The sequence below is a fragment of the Pseudorca crassidens genome, chromosome 9, assembly GCF_039906515.1.
Source record: "Pseudorca crassidens isolate mPseCra1 chromosome 9, mPseCra1.hap1, whole genome shotgun sequence".
NCBI classification, from domain to species: Eukaryota; Metazoa; Chordata; class Mammalia; order Artiodactyla; family Delphinidae; genus Pseudorca; species Pseudorca crassidens.
Window position 1 is genome coordinate 29,453,899 of NC_090304.1, and position 13,217 is coordinate 29,467,115.

The following is a 13,217-nucleotide window of genomic DNA, read 5'->3' on the forward strand; positions in this document are numbered from 1 at the left end:
ACAGTTTCCAAAAGAGCCTCTTTTCAGAGCCCTCTTTTGTGTGCTGGGTGGAGAGAGGGAAAAGGTTTTCAAAAAATCTCACTGTGACTTTGCATATCACAAAAATATCTAAGATGATTCCGTTTTGTAATCTCCACGCCCCACCCCTGACACACACACATCAGATTTTAAATCAATTTGTTATCTTACTTCTATTCACAAATATTTAAGCATATTTATCATTAAGTGCTTGGCATTATACTAAACACTAGTGATGTAAAGATGAAAAAGATAAAGTGATCCTTACCTTCACAGAGTTTTCTTCTTTAATATACCCCACAGAAATAAGTATAAAGCTTTACGTACAGTTCATTTCAATTAAACTAGTATTTATTGAGTGAACTGGAATTCCCTAGGAGAATAAAGTCTCTAGGAAAATAAAATCTTATTGAAAGTATACTAGATGTTCTTCCTTCTTCCTTCTTTTCATCCAACAAATATTAAATGTTCACCATGTGCCAGGGTCTGTGCTACAGTCTGGGTGTCCAAGAGTAAACAAAGAATTGCTCTTGTGGAGATTACAGTCTAGGGGGAGAGAGACACCTTAAAAGGTCATTCTCAAAATGGAATCACAGCTGCAAACTGTGATAACATTTGTGATGGTCCATATTGGTAGAATGAATAAATGAATAAGGGGTACTATGAAGGCATTCAACAAGGGCATCTGATAAATCTCGTGAAGCCATGGAGTTTAATTCAGCATTTAAGAGTAAGGCCAAGAAATGTAGGGGAGGAGAAGTTAGAGTCAGGTGCTGGGCTACGAATTCATGAATTTTATCTTAGTCTCTTGAGGTTTTTATTATTATTCTCATTTTGTGAACAAGGAAACTGAGACTCTGATTTGAAGTAATTTGTCTGCTGTCATAGGGCTACACAGTGATGGTAGACCTTGGATTCACTGCATGACTCCGGAATTCATGGTCTTTTCCCAACACCACATTCCCTCTCCCTAAACCAAGCAATATACTAAACACTAAGCCCTCATTTCTTACCAGCCCATTGGCCTTTGCGTTCCTCAAATACCCCGAACACATTCCCATCTCAGGCTTTGAACTTGCTTATATGTCTATGTAGCTCCCTCCCTGCCTGCCTCCCTCCCTCCCTCCCTCAGTCAGAAGTTTCCTTAGAGAAGCCTCCTCTGACCCCATTCACCATAATAGTGTCTGCCACTCTCTGTTTCCTTGCTTTATTTTTCTCTGTACAACCTATCACTATATGAAAGGAATTTGCTATTCATTTGTTAGTTGTCTCTTCCCCACTAGAATGTAAGCTCCATGTAGGTCCGGGACTATATCAAGCAGGGTCCCAGCAGGACACAGAATTCCACTCTGATGCTTTCACCCAAAGGATTTAAAAAGAGAGGTGGGCATTTTACAGAGGCTAGAGTTGTTTTGAGGAAAACAGTGAAGAAGGTTGAGACATCTAGAACTGAACAAAAGCCAGAAGGCATTACCACCCTTAGGCTTAGAGGGAGGCACAAAGGGAGGATATGTTGTCCACGGAATCAGCAATTTCTGGAGCTTGCAGGAGGGGCTGGCGGGCAGCAGCTGTGGCAATGGAGGAGATGGCCAGTGCTGGAGCTGAGACTGTGGGACAGGGAGAAAGCCCAACCTCTCACCACTCTACCCCGACCCCGTTTTCCGCGTTGACGCTCACTAGACAAAGCCAACTGGAATCCAGCCAGCAAGTCTGCACGGGTGGTGCTGTCTGCAGCAGTCAGCATCTCAGGCACAGAACAGGGCGGAGAAGTGGAGGATGGATCTGGGAATGGGAAGCAACAAACGGAGAATAACCAGGTATAAGGATTTTGTTTTGTTTACCTCATTTTCCCACCACCCAGAATACTGCCTCTCACAGCTTGAGTGCTCAATAATATGTGTGAATAAATAAAATATGTCCCATGAAAGAGAAAGACAAAGACAAGAGATTGTCATCAGAGCAGCCAGGAGTCACCCAGAGGTGGTTTGATGGGGACTTCTAACCGGGTGGCAGCTTTGAGCCTGGAACAGAAAACCAGACCTGAAAGTTGCTTCCAAGGAGGGACAAGATTTGTTTGTTCAGCGTTACACACTTCTGTAGAGTGAAAGGTTATATAAATTGGGAAAAAGGTCACATCCACAGATATTAAGGAATGCCTTCTGAATGCAACGTAAACTGATATCCAGCCACCCAGATGGTCTGAGCTGATGTCCAGGGAGGAGCTGGAGGTCAGGTGTTCGTGCTGGCTGGGATCTTAGCTGTGGATCATCAAGGTGCAAACAATGGAAACCCACTCACAGGAGCTAAATAACAAAAGGGGGGATATACTATGAGAACACAGGACTATTTTAAGGGATTTAAAGAAAGGAGATGTAGAGGAGGGACCACTGCAATTACTCCATCTCTCTAGGTCTGGGTCAGTCAGTCATTCAGCAAACACTTATTGAACTCCTATGGTGTGCCAGGCACTGTGTTAGATTCTGAGGTGAACACAACAAAAAGAGTGTCATCTCTGCTTCTCTGGTTACATTTGAATTCTCTCTTGCTCTCTCTATCTCAAGTTTTACCTGATTTTTTGTGGAGACAGCCCACACGAACAGTCCCCACCTGCACTGTGCCCTTATGCCTTTTGAAGTCCCTAACCCTGCAGAAACATGATGCTTCTGAGTTTGAATTCTAAGCTCCAAGAAGAAAGAATCCAAGGAACTGACTGGATGGTTCTATTCCAATCAAGTAATCGAGTAGGCCAAAGGTCCGAGTTACCTGTTTCTCTGCCTGCTCAGCAGGGATGAGAGAAGCATACTTTGTGAAGGGAACATAGGCAGCCTCTCCAAGAAGAGACTGGAGGGAGGAGACATCATTAGTACAACAGAGCATCTCCACCCATTCAGCCTTTACATGCCATCTCCGCCCATTTGTATACTCTGTAGAAAAACTCAAGGGCAGGAAATAAAACAGGAAATAAGGGAGTGCGCCGATGAATATAACACACCGGCTCTGTTTACGAATACCCTGTGAGAGAAATGCACACCCTCTGAGGACTGATTCTTCCAGCTTGTTTGCAGCATGTTCAGTATAACTCATCAGATAACCCAACAACCCACAGACACAGCCCTTTGGGGCTGCCACAGACAATAACCAGCAGGAGATGTGGCAAAGGAAAAGGGAGGGCATTTGTTCCTCTAATTTAATTCCGACTAAATGAGCAACTACAGTGAAGACAGGCAGATCAAATAGAAATTCTCGGCATCCATGTTAATGAAAACATCTACATTATAATTAAAGGTACAAAAAAAATCTCCTCTAAAATGTAGAGCCTGTAGAAGATGGGGTGGTTCACGCTGAACCAAATATAAAGCTGCCTGGAATCTGACCCCTGTGGCATTCAGCGGATTATTGATTCTTGCCGGTGGCAATAGTGGTAATGTTCAGAATTGAAAAAAATATTAACTATGATTCAATTCATTTAAGCCTTACCTTGGAAGAGGTGGAGAGAGGCAGAAATCTGAGAGAAGAGAGTCATATGTGGTAGTGCCAATTTCATTTTTTAAAAAAAAGGCTCCCAAGAGGCTCCTAACCATAGTAGGTACTGCCAGGATTAGAGGAATTAGAAGCATGCATGGACATAGTGATTATGTATATCTCTGCTTTCAGTGTAGTCTTATGAACAGACAGGAAGTAGACACTGAAGCTGGAAACAAAGGGCTTGGTGAGCCTCATGTGGTATAGAAAAGGCAAGGGTGACCCACCCCTCTATCCCCCAATCCACCTGACGCATAAAACTTTAAGACCTTCCAGGAGGCAATGGATACAAATATCTGTTCCCTAGGGGCTCATAGAACCAGCAGCAACTCTAACCTTATCAACAACAGCGCCCTCATTTTACAGGCAAAAAAATTAAGACCCAGAGAGACGAAAGTACATCATCCAAGATTACAGGCAGTCACAGGTCTGCCATGAGACCGGAACACCAATCAGAATATGCCTCTTGGCAGGCAGAATTCTGAGATGACCCTGAATGACCCTCATCCTTGTATTGATACCATTCTCTCCCTTTCGAGTGTGAATACGATAGCACCTGTGAATATGATAGCACTCCTGTGATTGTTACATTTTAATGCCAAATCAAGATAATCCTGGGTGGGCCTGACCTAATTAGGTGAGTGCTTTAAAACGTTAGTCTCTGGCAGGTTGCAAAACAGGAAGTCTGAGAAATACATGCTGGCTTGCCTAGAAGAAAACAAACATCTACTCTGAGGACTGACTGAGGGCACCATGTGACAAGAAACGGAGGTGGGCCTCAAGGAGCCCAGAGAGCTGTCTCTGGCTGACAGCTAACAGGAATATGGGAACCTCAGTTCTACAGCTAGCAACAGGTAAGCTTAAAAGAGGACTCCAAGCCCCAAGTGAGAACTGAAGCCCCAGCCAATATCTTGATATCAGACTGGTAAGACATTGAACAGAAAACTCAGCCATGTCACGCTCAGGACTTCTGACTTACAGAAGTTCTAAGACAATAAATGAATAATGTTTTCAGCTGTGAAGTTTGTGGTAATTTGTTATGCAGCCAAGAAAAAACGAATTCACTCCTCAATAACTTATCTGGGTGGGGATTTTTTTATTTCAAGGAGCTGAAACTTTATAAAACCAGCTTGAGTAGAACCAAAAATGGTTTCAGGGGAGGGGCAGTTATAGTAAAGACACAGAAATCTCATAGAATCTGAGAACAACAACAAAAAACTAAGCTTGGGTTCTCATAAAAGCTTTTGTAATGGAATCAGCCGCCTTACCCACCCATCCTATGGTGGACGCCATGTTCCAGCCATAGGAACTAGTCACAGTTACTTAAATATACTTCCCTCCTCTATGCCACAGTAGTAATTAAATTTTGTCTTGGGTGCCCAGGCTGCTTGACTGTCTATAGCTGCCTGGAGTGTTGTATTGAGGAGAGTTCTGAGACTGATGTTTGGAATCAGCAAGAATAATGAACTAGGGTAAGATAACAGGCAGTGATGGACTGAGCCAAGGCAGGGAATGGTTGACAACCTGCATGTCATCTATTTGTTAACCCACGTCTGCCACTGTTTATGCTGTATCTTCAGCTTGAAATGGCTGCTCCTGGTGCCATCTTGCTACCCAAAACTACTTATTATTCAAGGCTTCTCCAAAAAGCCAATCTCAATTTCTCCTTACTCTCATCCATTCACAATTAAGAATTACTCTCTCCCTCCTCTTGGTCCTAGAGTACTTTCCTCCTATCCCTATTTTCAGATTTAATATCATTGTGACTTGAACTGGGCCTGCTACAAAGATATTTGAAGTCCTAACCCTTAATACCTCAGAATGTGACTTTTTTTGAAATAGGGTCTTTGCAGATGTAATTAGTTAAGATGAGGTCATACTGAAGTAGGGTGTGTCTTTAATTCAATATGACTGGTGTCCTTATAAGCAGAGGAAAAGAGACACAGATACACAGACATTCCTATGGAAAGATGACCATGTGAAGATAGAGGCAGGGATTGTAATTACGCTGCTATGAGCCAAAGAATGCCTGGGGTTACCCAAAGCTGGAAGAGGCAAGATCTTCCCCTAGAGGCTTCTGAGGGAGAGTGAACCTGCTCATACCTTAATTTTGGATGTCCAGCCTCCAGAACTGTGAAAGAATAAATTTGTTTGTGTTACCTGTTATGGCAGCTCTGGGAAACTAATGCAGATATTCTATTGGTTTTGTGTAAATTTCTGTCTTCCTCATTAAATTCTAAGCTCCCTGAGTACAGAGTCCATGTTCTATTCATCTTTTTATCTTTCATGACAGTAAATTTTGGATAGATAAATAAGTGGATGGATGTATTTATTAACCCATTCATTCATTTGGCAAATATATAACGAGTACCTACTATGTGTCAGACACAACCCCAGGCCTTTGGGTATGTAGCAGAGAACAAAATAAATTTTTTAAAACCTTGACCTCAAGGAGCTTATACATGAATGAATTAAATATGGATGGGTTGATGGCTGGCTGGCTGGCTGGATGGATGGACAGTGAACAATTACCAAAAGGAATTTTAGATCCTCTAATATGCGCAGGATTGGTTCAGGCATCTGAAATAACTAAACTTGCAGAATGCGTTTAATAAATTCAGTTTCTATGGTTAAAGCTGTTGTTCTCAACTGGGGCAATTTTCCCCCCCATCCCCACCCTATGGGATGTTTGGCAGTGTCTGAAGACTTTTTGATTGTCACTAGTGGGAGGGAGTGCTACTAGCATCTAGGGAATAGAAGCTAGGACTACTGCTAAATGTCCTTCAATGCACAGAACAAAACCCACAGCAAAGAATTAACTGGCCCAAAATGTCAGTATTGAGGAGGCTCTGTTGAGAAACCTTGAGTTAGAAATGTCCAGGGAACCTGGGGAAGATATAGGAAAACAAGTGAATCTGCAGCGTTTGCAATCAGCTAAACACTGTGCTGAGACATTTACTTATGTTAACGTGCTTAATCCCATTTTACAGACGATGAAACAAAAGGCTCAGAATTTAAATAACTTTCCCAGGACCGAACATTTAATAAGTTGTAATACCATCATTAAACCAGGTCTGACTCTCAGTGTTCCTTCCCTCCTATCACAGCTGCCTCATTCACTAGAACTTCCCTGACTTGAAATTGGAACTGAAGCTGAACCCTGGGGGTGAGGATATTAAATCTCAATCAGCAGACAATACTGAGGCTCCTGGGGACATTGGAGAGGAAAGAAAATTCTGGAGCACTTTTAAAAGGAGGAGTGAGGAGATTGAAAAACCGACCCTCTCCTAAAGCCATAAATCAGATATAGGTATAGGTAATGAAAGGTAATTCTCTAATAATACAGGAGTTCCATAAACTAATGAGAACAATTGTGAAAGAGGAGGAGAGTTACTTGAAATGGAATCCCGAGAATGTAAAAGCTACAGCAAATAGAAAAAGATAAACATAAGAATTAACCTATAAGAGGGGCTAGAAATGCAATTTATGTATTTGTCCATTTACCTGCTATCTTGTAAGTGCCTACTTTGTGCCAGGCACTGTGCAAACACTGGATTATATATTGGTGAACACATAAATGTGGCCCCTATTATCATGAAACTTACAGTCTGATGAGACTTATCAAAACACTGTCCCATAATAGGGGTATGTGTGTGTGTGTGTGTAAATATACACATATTTCATCTCAATTAGATTTATTGGAAGTCAGGAAAGCAAAAGGCTATGATACAACCTCGAGTTTCCATATTTTCTTCAGTTATACAACCTCTGTCAGTCTCTACATGCTTTCTTCAAGGGTAACAGCATAATGATGATAATGATCTTTTTTCTTGTGTTCAAAAAATTGCTCAGCAGCCTCTGATGAGGTTTAAGGAGTTGGGGAAAAAAAGAGAAAAGAGGACTGGGTTTGAAGTGGCACATTAGAGGAAATTATCTGGGAGGATTAAGCTCTTCAGAACCAGAGAGGCTCTTTCTAGAGTGACCTAGTTGAAATGATTTAAAATATATCATAGTAGGCGCTCTAACAATATTATAATCCTAATTTTCTTGTTGCTGTTCCCATTCTCATATCCCCCTCCCACGGAGAGCTTTGAAACATTCAGTTTTAAAACAAGTGATTAAGGAAAATTGTGGATTATTTGGGGGAGATCCCTGATAAATCTATGAAGCTGGTAAATTCTATCTTCAGAGTCCATTCATGCCCAGTGACTAGAAAGGTACTAGCCCCTTTCTAGAGGCTGTGCTCACTGAATATTTGCTGAATAGTAAGTGCTCACTGTATATTTGCTGAATGAATGAACACTCTTACCCTTCAGGAGCTTCTCCCATCCTTACAAGATACTCATTACCCTCCCACTCTTTGATGACTGCAGCGTCCTCTTGTGGTCCTGATACCAATCATTCGTTCATGTGTTTAATGAGTACTTACTGTATGTCCGACATTATGTTATCAGAAACTTCATGAGAGAGGTATCCTTATCGCCACTTCTGCTCTTGGCTTATTTAGCTGTGTCCTCTAGGAAAACACTCTCAATGTGCAGATGTGCACTCTACAATGGAAAACATCCATTTTTCAAAAACGTAGTATATTTCAGCAAGAGGTCCTTCCTAGAAAAAGGAACAGACCTCTGCAATGAAAGAAATACAGCAAAGAATGCGTTTTGCCAAAATAACACATCCCATCATTACCTATTCCCCCACGGCCACCTTCTCCTCCATGCACCCTCCCCTCCCCCGCAAGGCTGATTGCCAAAGAGAACAGAGACCGATGCAACCCAGAAAGCTCGGGTTATAGAGAGACAGCATCTGAGAGGCCATCTGAGCCATCCAACCTCAAGCTAATAAGGAAAGCAGGCTATTTAGCACTTTTCTCAGTATAAGGAATAACATCAAAGCTCATGATACAATACAATGATGACTGTATTTAAAGTGAATTTCTATACAAGGCGAACACATTGCCAACTCCAGGGGCACCCTCATCCCATGTGCAACATTAGTACTACGAACTCTTATGAAACAGCTTAATATAGATCCACATGTAATGACAGCAGAAGAGGTCTACAATATTCTATTAAGGATAGAGAGCAATCTGAAAAAGAATGTATTAAATAATTCCTTTTTGCATATATGTATACTATATACATTTATACATATATAATTAAAAGATAAACTGAGGGGCTTCCCTGGTGGCACAGTGGTTGAGAGTCTGCCTGCCGATGCAGGGGACACGGGTTCGTGCCCCGGTCCGGAAAGATGCCACATGCCGCGGAGCGGCTGGGCCCGTGAGCCATGGCCGCTGAGCCTGCGCATCCGGAGCCTGTGCTCCGCAATGGGAGAGGCCACAGCAGTGAGAGGCCCGTGTACCGCAAAAAAAAAAAAAAAAAAAAAAGATAAACTGAGGCATATTAAATATTTTAAGGGTTTACTTGAGCAAAACTCAATTTGAAATCAGGCAGCATCCAATCTAGCAGATGAAAAGGAGCCCCAAGGAGCTGTACAAAATAAAGTCTTTGATGGGCAGAAGGAAACAAGAGCAAGGAAGTTATACCAGGCAAAAACGTGGCTTTGTTGTTGCAAGGTTACTTTCCTTTAGGGGCTGGCGGGGTCTAGGAGTCATATCACCTAACTAGTGCTGATCAGGTGATTCCTGATTGACTGGTTTAAGATTCTGTTTCTGGGGGAGCCAAAACTAATTAAGTCTTGGTTTGGTGACATGGGGCTCAGCATTCAGGACTCCCATTTTGGGCCTGTCATCTTGTTTTTAGCAAAATGTACATATATACATATAGAAATAATGATTCAATCTCTATAATATCAGTTTTAAATCTTGTTGTGTATTTTATCACTCATTTTTATATTTTTAAAATATTTCTTAGCTCTGTCTACCTACCTACCTACCTATCTATCTACCTCTACCTATTATTAGAATTTCAGCTCCAAGAAAGCAAAAACCTTGCCTCTTTCATTTACAGCAGTATTACCAGTGTCTGAACAGTGTGGCATATAGTATATAATTTCAATAATTATGTATTGAAAGGAAAAAATAAATGAGTACATTTGTAAATGGAAAGAAAAAAACTTGGAAGAAAACTGTAGTCACCTTGGGGCCAGGGAGCTTGGTAGGTGAAAAGAAAAGAAAGTATGAGGGAATCTATTTACTTAATATTCTTTTATATTTTATGAAAGTTCTACAATAAGCCAGTATTTATAAAACTAAAAAAATAGACAGTGAGGTTTTATTAAGATTTTTATAATGAAATTTGATCAGTTTATACAACGATTACAATTCAACTTTTTACAGTTGAATTAAAAGTCCTACAACATGAAGGTAACCAGCCCTAACCAAACAGTATGTGAGAAGAAGAGGCTTGGGTACACAAATAAAAACTGACAGAAAATGGGAGGGGAAGAACACAGACTAGATTCAATCATCATCAACAAATAATTGTGTCATCTTTAGAAATTCCCATGTTAAAACTTCTAGGTAGGTGGTCCCTTCTGGACTACTCTAGGGAAGTGTCTAGAGCTGGAAGGTGATTAAACCATATGGAACTCTGTCTTTTAAAAGATTTCTGAGTGTGCCACACATTACATTAGACCCTTGAGTCACAAGGATTCATAAGGTTCCTTTCCTGCCTCCAAAAAAGAGCTTAACATCTCACAGATAAGACAGATAAGTGAATAGAAGTATTGCAATACAATGTACCAATAGTTGAAAAAATTGCTCTTGAAGCAGAAGCTACATTAGTTCAAATCATGGTTTATCGTATTGCAATTCAGCATTTTGAAGAATGAATAGGAGTTTCCATATTAAAGAGAGTTGGATAGTTTTTGGTGAGTAATCACGGTCCTTATTGTAGCAGCAACTAACGCTCTTGAACTTTTGATATACAGACGCTGGCTGGGATCCTAATGTGTGTCTAGGAAGGAGGGAGAGTATCAAGAATGTATCCCACTTCCTGAAGCCCTTCTTGTCTAATCTTATGTGATTAGCTAATATGAAAAAATACATAATAAAAGGTAATGATTACCTTGCTTTTTACTTGCCTCAAGATTAATATTTTAATTTTTGCTCAAAACCCTAATCCTTTATTGTAAAATGATGGATAGGTCATACCTATGATGGATAGGTAAAATGATGGAAGAATAAAGAGTTTGCTCTTTCCCAAATTGTACCACATGGAGAGGAGGACATGCTATTATTTAGAATAAGAGTTATCAATGGGCAAAGCCTCTTACCAACACCTCCACCATTTCACGTTCTTACTATACAGAGCTACTTGCAATTCTGCAAACACTTAACATACTATTTAGGGTTTCCACTCCCTTTCCCACTCGCAGCAAAACTCTATTCAGAAATTACCTCCTCTCTGAAGACTTCCCCACCTCTCCAATAGAGTCTATCACTAGTCCCTTTCTTTATGTTAATTCTGTCCATTTTTGGTCTTCTCTAATAATCCCTAATTCACTATAATGCAGTTTCTTATTTATATGTCCCTTCCTTCCTACCACACAATCAGATCCTGGAGGATAGAGATCACTGAACTTTGTATTTTCAGTACCTACAACCTTGTCTGGGACAGTGGTGGTGTCTAGAACAACAGAGAGGATTTGTACAACAGAGAGGAATTCTTGAGCCAGCGTCATCAGTTCAGAGACAGTGTTTATATAAATAACAAAGCCCAGACACAGGTAATCTTTTCTCCACCCATACTGAATATCTCATTCTAGTACTCAAAATTCCAGTGTCCTAAGTCATTGTGTTTTAAACCTAATTATCAAACCCTTCTATACTCAAAACTCACACTTATTTCAATGGTTCCAGTCCTTGTGAGTGGTACCATGACCCAGACAGTTGCCCAAACCAGAATCTTACGAGGGTGACATTGATTCTTTATTTTCCCAGCTGTTTTTTGCTCTCATTCTGATAATCTTGCCATGAGTTCCCTTTAGAAGAACCTCTGCTGGTCAACTCTCAGCCCAAGGGCTCTGGGAGAGCAGTCTTTAGCGGAGGTGCCCATAACCTGGTCTAGGCCGAATCAGGCTTATTATTTTACTGGCCACAGTGATTGATTCCAGGAAAAGGAGCGTGATCTAAGTCAGAAGAGCAGTGTGGAAGTCTGAGTTTTGTGACTGTTATTTTGCCTTTTGGAGAAGTGGAACTCTCCTTCATAGGACTTAATGCTGGGACAACTTTAGCCTATCAACTACCGTTCATTGGTATTGAGTACAGACCACTTTGCCACAAACCACTCGAGTAGCTGCATGACTTTTGCCTCAACCTTCTGCCCTGGTACTGCCCCTCTCCAACCCAGTCTCTACCCAAAGTGACTTTTCTAAAATGCATAATATGATCATATTACTGCCTCCCTTAAAATCTTTCAGTATCTCCCCATTATTGCCTGGAATAATAACTTCCAAAACTAATACCACATGCAAGGTATACTGTATATAGACTTTTTAATTTTCTGTTCGTTAGCATATTTTGACCTCCTAAAAAACCATTCTGCCTGGGGAGACACTTCCCCCTAGTTGGGCTAGCCAATTCATAGAGAGCAAGGACTGAGTCTGGGGCAGGCCTTTAGTATACAAACTACCCAGTCCAGAGCCTTATCTCCTCTATCTGGCCCATATACCCCAGGAGGCAATATTCCTCTGCCTCAATTATCCTAGGGTCAGATACCAGGCAACTAGAGACCATTCCTATAGCCCAAAGCCCTCCATAATTTTTCAAACTAGCGGGTCCTATGCTGTTTCCATTGCCCTGTCTTCCTTTTCCAAGGAAACCCAGTAAGGGCTCTGGCCTAAACCTTTGCCTGGTCCCTGTCTTCTCTCTCCTGACCACCCCCCCAACCCGGTGTTTTCCCATGTGGCCCTGCATAGTATGCCATGTCCTCTGTCTCTAGGACTTGTGAATACAATAAACTTGGTTTTCCTGAGTCTTCTCATCTGTTTTCTCTTATGAGAATACTTGACTGACCATCTCATATAAAAATACCAAACACAAGTTCCCTACTTACGTCTCTAACTTTAATGCTACTCTCCTCACCTGTACTCTTCTCTCCAGCCACGCTGAACCACAAGCAATCCCCTAAAAGCACTATGACCTCTCTCTTCCCTTGATTTTTGTCCAGGCATTTCCCTTGTTTGGGAATTATTTTCCTAGTGCTTTTCCCATTCCTATCCAATTCCACCTAGCATCTCCTACTTGTTCTTAAAACTCTGCTTAGACATTTGTGTGTCTGGAAGACTTTCCTACTGCACTACCCCCAAGTCTGGGTGAAGTACTCCTCCTGGGTGGTGCCTAATAATCTCATGAACACCTGTCTCACAGCACTTATCACTGAACTATAATTTCCTGGCTTAATTTTTCTGTTTCCTCCATATACAGGAAATACCAAGAAGGCAGGAACTGTGCCTTACTTGGTGTCACACCCCCAGTATCTGATACAGGGCTTGGCATAAAATCAGTACCTAATAAACATCTGTTGACTACATGATAAGTGGCATAGTAACATGAAAAAATATTCTATATAAAAGTTGATAAATATTTCCTCCTAAAGATGGGACTTAACTTTAGCTGCTGCCTCCCCCAGAGCTAAGAGCAGGTCTCATTGCAGCGGAGGGAAAAAATACGCAGGAACAGATGATGAGGCATATGTAGCTCCTTGCTCTTT